Source organism: Anneissia japonica, unplaced genomic scaffold (assembly GCF_011630105.1).
Source record: "Anneissia japonica isolate Jap-2015-1 unplaced genomic scaffold, ASM1163010v1 scaffold2652_len1590060_cov184, whole genome shotgun sequence".
In the NCBI taxonomy this organism is placed as follows: Eukaryota; Metazoa; Echinodermata; class Crinoidea; order Comatulida; family Comatulidae; genus Anneissia; species Anneissia japonica.
In genome coordinates this window covers 597,197-604,160 of record NW_022699919.1, presented here as the reverse complement: position 1 = coordinate 604,160, position 6,964 = coordinate 597,197, and the positions used below count along the sequence as shown (strand labels likewise).

Sequence of the window (6,964 nt, the reverse complement as noted above, 5' to 3'; positions counted from 1 at the left end):
GGCCAATTTACCTACATTCCAGTACACTGTATACTGCTGTACAATAATAATTTTCTATGTTTGAAAAGCGTGTAACATAAGAACAAAATAAGAACATTTTGAGTCTGAAATAGGCCAAAAAGTAAGAATACTGAGCCTGGGCAAAATTTTACTGGTTCTTATAAAAAAAAAAGTGTATAACTTTAAGATGATAGGTAATTTACTGGAATCGATTAACTAGTACAGTAATTGCCAAAGTTGTACAGTATAATAAGCAAAAGTATTAGAGCTTCTGTGTCTAACAATACCGACACATTCTTATAACGCTAATTACTCAGTTTAACATTTAGCGACAGAAGCTAGTTTGGGATGGCAAGCCACTTACAGTATTTAATGAAAACTTATAATTTTTTAATAACATTTTTTTATTGTTATTTGTTATTTGGTATTTACATAGCGCCTTTTCCTTTAGGTTGCAAATTGGTTTGTTTTCCCTGGTCATTGGGTCCACATGCTACACTGTACAGTAAGTGTTGCTACTGTACCATATAGGCACAGTACAGCAGCAGGCAACCCCAGCAGGTACCCATTTATACTCCTGGGTATAATAGAAGCAATGCAGATAAAGTGCCTTGCTCAAGGACACAAGAGAATGCATAGTTACTTCAGGGGATAAAAACCCCAACCTTCAGGTTGGGAAACCAAACTTGTTTCCGCTGCACTAAATGCTTACACTTTTTAACCGATAACAATAGTCATAAATGAAAAAAATCACCAGGAACCACGACTATACATCTTGTGTACCATATCAAAATTTGTACGGCTTAAAGCTTCTTTGGGAACCGAAACAGGAGGCAAAGAAGATGGGACGACCGGCACATACAGGGCTGAAAATTAACCTCAAAACCATAGTGGCCAGCAGGGCCAGTAAGGAAAAAATTATACTGGCCCTTCCAAAGTTATATTGGTCCTATATTTTATTCTAAACATGTTGATAGTCCTCCATGGATAAACGCAAGCTCTGAAGTCATTATGTACCCGAGGGTCGGCTGCTTTTAGGTCTACTTTGTCGCCAGTTTGCGCCCAAAGGGTACACTACCAGCTAGCCGCCTGTCCTGAATATAGTACCTTCATGTTGTCATCATACATGAAGTTGATTCACCTTCATGTAGTTGTCATCGTACAGCCACTGCCCTGCATCTACTGCGTTAAAATAACAAATAACAAATTGCGAAGCACGCAATGATGTTCGCAGCTAGACTACCAATACAACAACACAAATAAACTTTGCATGTCTATGGATTGGCGAAAAATGAAGCTTGAACGGGGAAAAAACGATGTATTTTAGCAAGTATTTGAAACTTTTAAATGATTTTAAGCATTTGAATAGTTTTCGCTGAATTAAAGGTTGCCAGACAGGCAATACCCAAGACATTTATTATCGTCCAACACCAAAAAAGGTCGCCACTGGCAACCAGTCGACCGCTAATTTTCAGCCATAAACATAATTACATTTGGACCAGTATGTGGACCAGTTCAGGAGAGACACAGGATTGACCACTAAGGAACTAAAGAACATCATGGATGATCGTGAAGAATGGAGGAAGATAAGTCATAGATGTCCGAGCGAGTTCAAATTAAGATATATTTCAAGTCAACAATTTAACCTGGCTCTAGAAAAAGGGCTTAGCCAGCAAGCCGTCCGGCTGTCTTTTAGACAGCCAACAATTATGACGGTCACTTTTACTGTGACGGCTTGGACGGCTTGGCCTACTCAGCTCGGTCTAGCCATGGCCTTTTTCTTTTTTCTGGCTAAGCCCCTGCTCTGGACTGACTTTAAAAATCAGCCTGTGGAGGGAGGTATAATTTTAGTCAAGGAGCAAGTGATTTAGTCATACAGGGTAGGCCATGAGCTAGAAGTATGTATTAAGAAATTACAAAATGACGTAATTTTGAAGTTTTAGCTCGAACTATAACCAAAGTTCATTTTAGGAATACCGGGGTTTTACATTAATATACAATTACAATCTAGGGCAACAGAAGCGGTAAACTGGGCCCAGACTGTAAAATAAGGCCTGCGCAATTAACTGAAAGCAATTAATCACACAAAAGTAACTTTGGTATGTATGGACACCACGAAACGTTGGTGTCAATTAAAGACAATAGGCCAAATTAAAATGGGTGACAGAAGATCGGGCCCACAAGACGATCCGGTTCACCTAGTGTGGTCTTTCGAGCCCACTTCCTTTCTGAATTCATTCTAAATTTATTTATTTAACCTACAGGATAGTCTTAATTTAAAGTGTCCTAATTAAAATTATCAGATATTTATAACTTGTATTATATTTTTTATTATTTGGGTATAAAACCTCAAAGTACAAATAACAGTCATGGCATATGAGCTGAAATGATTTTGCCTACAAACGATCAGGCCCATTTCCAGACTATTAGGACAATTTTCAGGATGATCAGGATGTCCTGGACCGGATCGTCTTTGTTTGGGCCGATCGTCTGTAGGATTCATAAATATTGAGAAATTTCTTTAATTATCTAGGCTAGGTCTAGGGCCCTAGGACCCAACAACTAGGATATCAAGACAAATAAGACATTCTGGTATGTAATAAATCGTGGCAGGCAGTCTCCTCAATGCCATCAATGCCATCAATGGCTCAATGCCATCAATGGCTCAATGCTTATTGCTACACAGGCCTAGGCTCTAGCCTACGCATATGTAGTAGTAGTATACTGTAGTAGTTAGTACGCCTTACTGTAGTCCTAGCCTAGGATCCCCTACCTTTTAGGGGAACCTTGCTAGGCCAGCCTAGGCGTAGGCCTGGGTTCGAGAGGTCAGCATCAACAACACATTTGCGAACACTGACTGTTGACTGTGTGTGATGACAGACGCACATAACAACAAACAATATAGCCTACAGAAACATTCTAGGCCTAGGCCTATATTACTACATAACGATTACCTGTGTTACCTCATCACCTACACATATTTATCGTTCCGCGTATACCAAAATGTAATTTAGTAGCCGCCATTAGAAAATAATTCCAAGATCTTTTCATGGATACATATCCAGCCTACCCTCCGTCGGGTTGGAGCTCGCTGCATGCAAGGCTAGGCCTGCTAGACATTCTGCAGTGTGAGAGAGGTGCCAGACAGCCATACACTGCCTATCACTTCCGCGGAACTCTTTGGATCATGAATATACAACATTAAAATAAACTACTTACCCATCAATTCAATATATTAACAATAAAACATATTTTTTTTCTAGACACATTATGGTCGCTCTCAGTCATATGTTTATAACTCCAATTTATTTATTGTTTTTATTTAGAATAGTATTCATCCACAGTGTAATGAGGTTTTTCTTCCAGACAGTCTGTCGACCTGGACATAAAGTGCGCCACCAAGAAAATAAAGAGCAACGCATTGTTTGAAAAAATAAACGCAGCTTTATGCATTGTATATTTCAATAAGTTATTATTACTTCAACTAAAAATTACTAGTTGCGTAATTAACAATGGTTTCACCTGCAATTATTTTAACCTTTCAAGAGGGCTAAGACAGGGCTGCCCGCTATCCCCTTATCTATTTATATTATCAGCAGAGATTTTGGGTCTGTCAGTTAGACAAGACAAGTGTTTCAAAGGCATCACATTTAAAGGTATTGATATCAGAATAAACCAGATAGCAGATGATACAGTGTTTTTTTTTAAAGATGAACAAACGCTTAATACGGCAATAGAGATTCTTGATAAGTTTAGTAAATATTCCGGTCTTCGTGTAAATTTTGACAAAAGTAACGTTCTTAGAATTGGCTCCATTAATAATACCAACTTTAAAGTCGAATGTAACAAAAATATTAATTGGACGGATGGGCCTATAAAATACCTGGGAGTACACGTTTCTGGCAACAGTGACCAATTATTTGGACTAAATTTTGAAAGCAAATTAGACAAAATAGGCAATGTTCTTAAAACATGGAAAATACGAAATCTATCCTTAATTGTAAAAGTTCTGATAAGTCTTTGGCTTTACCGATTTTATCGTATAACTTTTCAAATCTACCAATACCCTCTACAGAATTTATCAACAGAGTACAAAATATGTTTTTTGCTTTCCTTTGGGATGGAAAACCGGATAAATTAAGAAGAAAAACTTTATACAATAAGTTGGATAAAGGAGGTTTAAAGATGCCACATACCTTACTAAGCTATATATATTCTCTCAAAATTTGCTGGATTAAGCGTTACCTTGATGAAAGTGATGCAAAGTGGAAAACCTCCTTTACTTCTGAATTACAATCTATCGGTGGAAGAAATATCTTCACATGCAATTTTTCTAATAAGTCCGGTATTCTTAACCAATATCTGGATTCTATAAAGATGTATTATCAGCCTGGAGTGAATATCAATTTTTACCTAACCCGGATACTGCAAATGAGATTTGCAGTCAAGTTTTATGGAATAATTTTTGTTTTGTTAATAGAGCTTTTAAAATTCAAAGTCACTGATGGAATGCTGGTATTCGCACAATAAAAGATATAACAAATAGAGACGGGTCTTTCCTTCTACAAAATGAGAATCCAAATATCAAATTAAAATTGATTTTCTTCTGTATAATGCAATCCGGCATTCCGTCCCAACGACTTGGAGAATTAAACTCAAAGAAAATCCAAAAATAACTAATGAATGCGTTGATATTTGTAGGTGTGAATCTGTTTTTAAATGCAAAAAAACCTGTAACAACGTCTATCATTCCATTGTGGAGCGTATTGGTACTGATGTAAGTGAAATAGAACAAAAATGGTCCGATATGGGTAAATTGAACATCAAAAAAGTATTCTGTGTTCTTCACAAACTGCCAATCGACAATAAAATTAAAGTTTTTCAATTTAAATTTATGCATAGAATCTTTTTCACCAATGTAAAATTGTTTAAGATTGGTCTGGTAAAGTCTGAACTATGCTCTTTCTGTAATAAGGAAAAAGATCATCTCTTACACATGTTTGTTGAGTGTAGAATCAGCCTTTGTGGGAAACTACTAAAGAATTTATCTTTAATGAAATTAATACAGTAATTAATTTTGACACAAAAAGTATCTGCTTTGGAGAGCCGGATTTACCACCAATTGTTAATTCTTTCATATTGTTCACTAAATATTATATCTATAGCTGTAAATTACAAAATATAATTCCTTATTTCAAGGATCTAAAACTCAGACTAGAAAAATATAAAGATGTACTCAGACTCATGAATTGAATCTCCCTACTGTATTATAAACTCAATGGCATGCTTATTATTATTTCTTCTGTTTTGTTATTGTTGTAGTTGGTATTATTGTTGTCATTATTATCAACGACAACAATGATGATAACAATAATAATAATTTGTTTTTCTTGTACATTTGTATTGTATTATATTGTTATGTCTATTTTTTATTAAGGCTTTTTATTGTTATTTTTTCTGTTAAATGTTATGAATGTATCATGCATGAAAGAAAGAAATTATAAAAAAAAAAAAGACGTCAATCATTTTAATAACGATTTCATTTGCTTCACAAAATATGAAATATCACCCCATGATACAGTCACAGAGAGTCAGCAGTAGGCGACACTGCCTATTTTTCACTTGGCTAATTTATTCGCGCGAATGGAAAGCGGCGGATCATGCACATGCTCATTCACATTTCTATCGGAGTTTTTACTAGCGTAAAAATGCGCAACCAATCAGAACTCAGGAAGCAAACCGACGCTTTGATTCGCGCGAATAAATTCTCCTAGTGGAAAACCGGCTTGGAAAACCAGCTTAAAGCCGGTTTTCCACTTGGCGAATTTATTCGTGAGAATCAAAGCGTCGGTTCGCTTACTGAGCTCTGATTGGTTGCGCATTTTTTCGCTTCGCAAAAAAAGAAATGCGATTGCGCATGGGTATAAACCGACGCTTTCGATTCCAGGGTTTTGCCAGTGCACTGGCAGGTACTCTGTCCACAACATCTCCTTGATTTAGAGCCCTGTCGGCAAATTCGGAGCCACCATACTGGCACGTGTGTATAATTGTAGATTATTAATCTATTTCAGTGGTACCCAACCTTTCCGTTCGCGGACCCGTCTGGACCGTGCCAAAATCTTCACGGACCTTGTCCAAATACGGTATCCCAACAATAATTGATTGGTCTATAGATAGAAGATGATAAAGTATACAACATTAAACATTAGCGAATCCTAGAATTCGAAATAGAAACAACCTCACCCCCACCATGGTTGGGGCTGAGGTAAAAGAAATTATAGGGCCTATGCCACTTCTTTTAGATGGCTGGAATTAGCACTGTCAGACTCAGAATTTAAAGGTAATTTTCTTAGCCCCCATCCCCATTTAGGGGGCGACTCATGGTTGATATTCCACCAATAACATTATAGATCATAGATGATTGGCCAAATTACGACAACTTGGATCTTGGAATTTGACATAGACATGTGGGGAGGGGTACAGGCAGTAATTCTTATAGGCCTATATGGGATTTACGTTACCAGCTCAGCTCCACACTGGTTGGAAATGTTTATAGAACTTGTGATGGCCGGAATTGACACTCACTCAAAATTTAAATGTAATAGGCCCATTCTGTTATCCCAAATTGACTTTTAACATTGTCAAATTCAGGGCTGTACCTCCTGATTTTTAAAATGTATTCAATATCCAGGTAAAAACAATATAAGAGAACACATGGAAGATGTAGAAATTCCCTGAGGATTGCCACAATCAAGTGGCTCTCCTAGACTAAACACCTTTACATTGGAATTAAAATATAATACCAATTAAAACAGTGTACATGCCTGTCAAAGATATTTCATTATTGTCAAAATATGATTTGTCACACTATTGTAAGACAAGAACAAAGAATGGAATCATGAAAAGTTTTTCTAATAATCTAAGACCCCAACATTTTTCGCAGACCCTCAATTATTTTTCGCGG

At 36.7% G+C, this 6,964-nt stretch overlaps 1 protein-coding gene across 4 annotated transcripts in view; it reads right to left on the bottom strand.

Annotated features, from left to right (window-relative positions):
• Window positions 1–3,354, bottom strand: part of LOC117103193 (bone morphogenetic protein receptor type-2-like) — a 54,137-nt gene extending 50,783 nt beyond the window's left edge. Inside the window, exon 1 of one of the 4 annotated variants that reach the window (XM_033243721.1) lies at window positions 3,220–3,354. The gene's annotated coding sequence lies outside the window, so the exon portion shown is untranslated. Of the gene's footprint in view, window positions 1–2,954; window positions 3,131–3,219 lie in introns of those variants that run through there. The other 3 variants (XM_033243718.1, XM_033243719.1, XM_033243720.1) reach the window with 3 other exon arrangements.
• Between the last annotated feature and the right edge of the window lie 3,610 nt (window positions 3,355–6,964).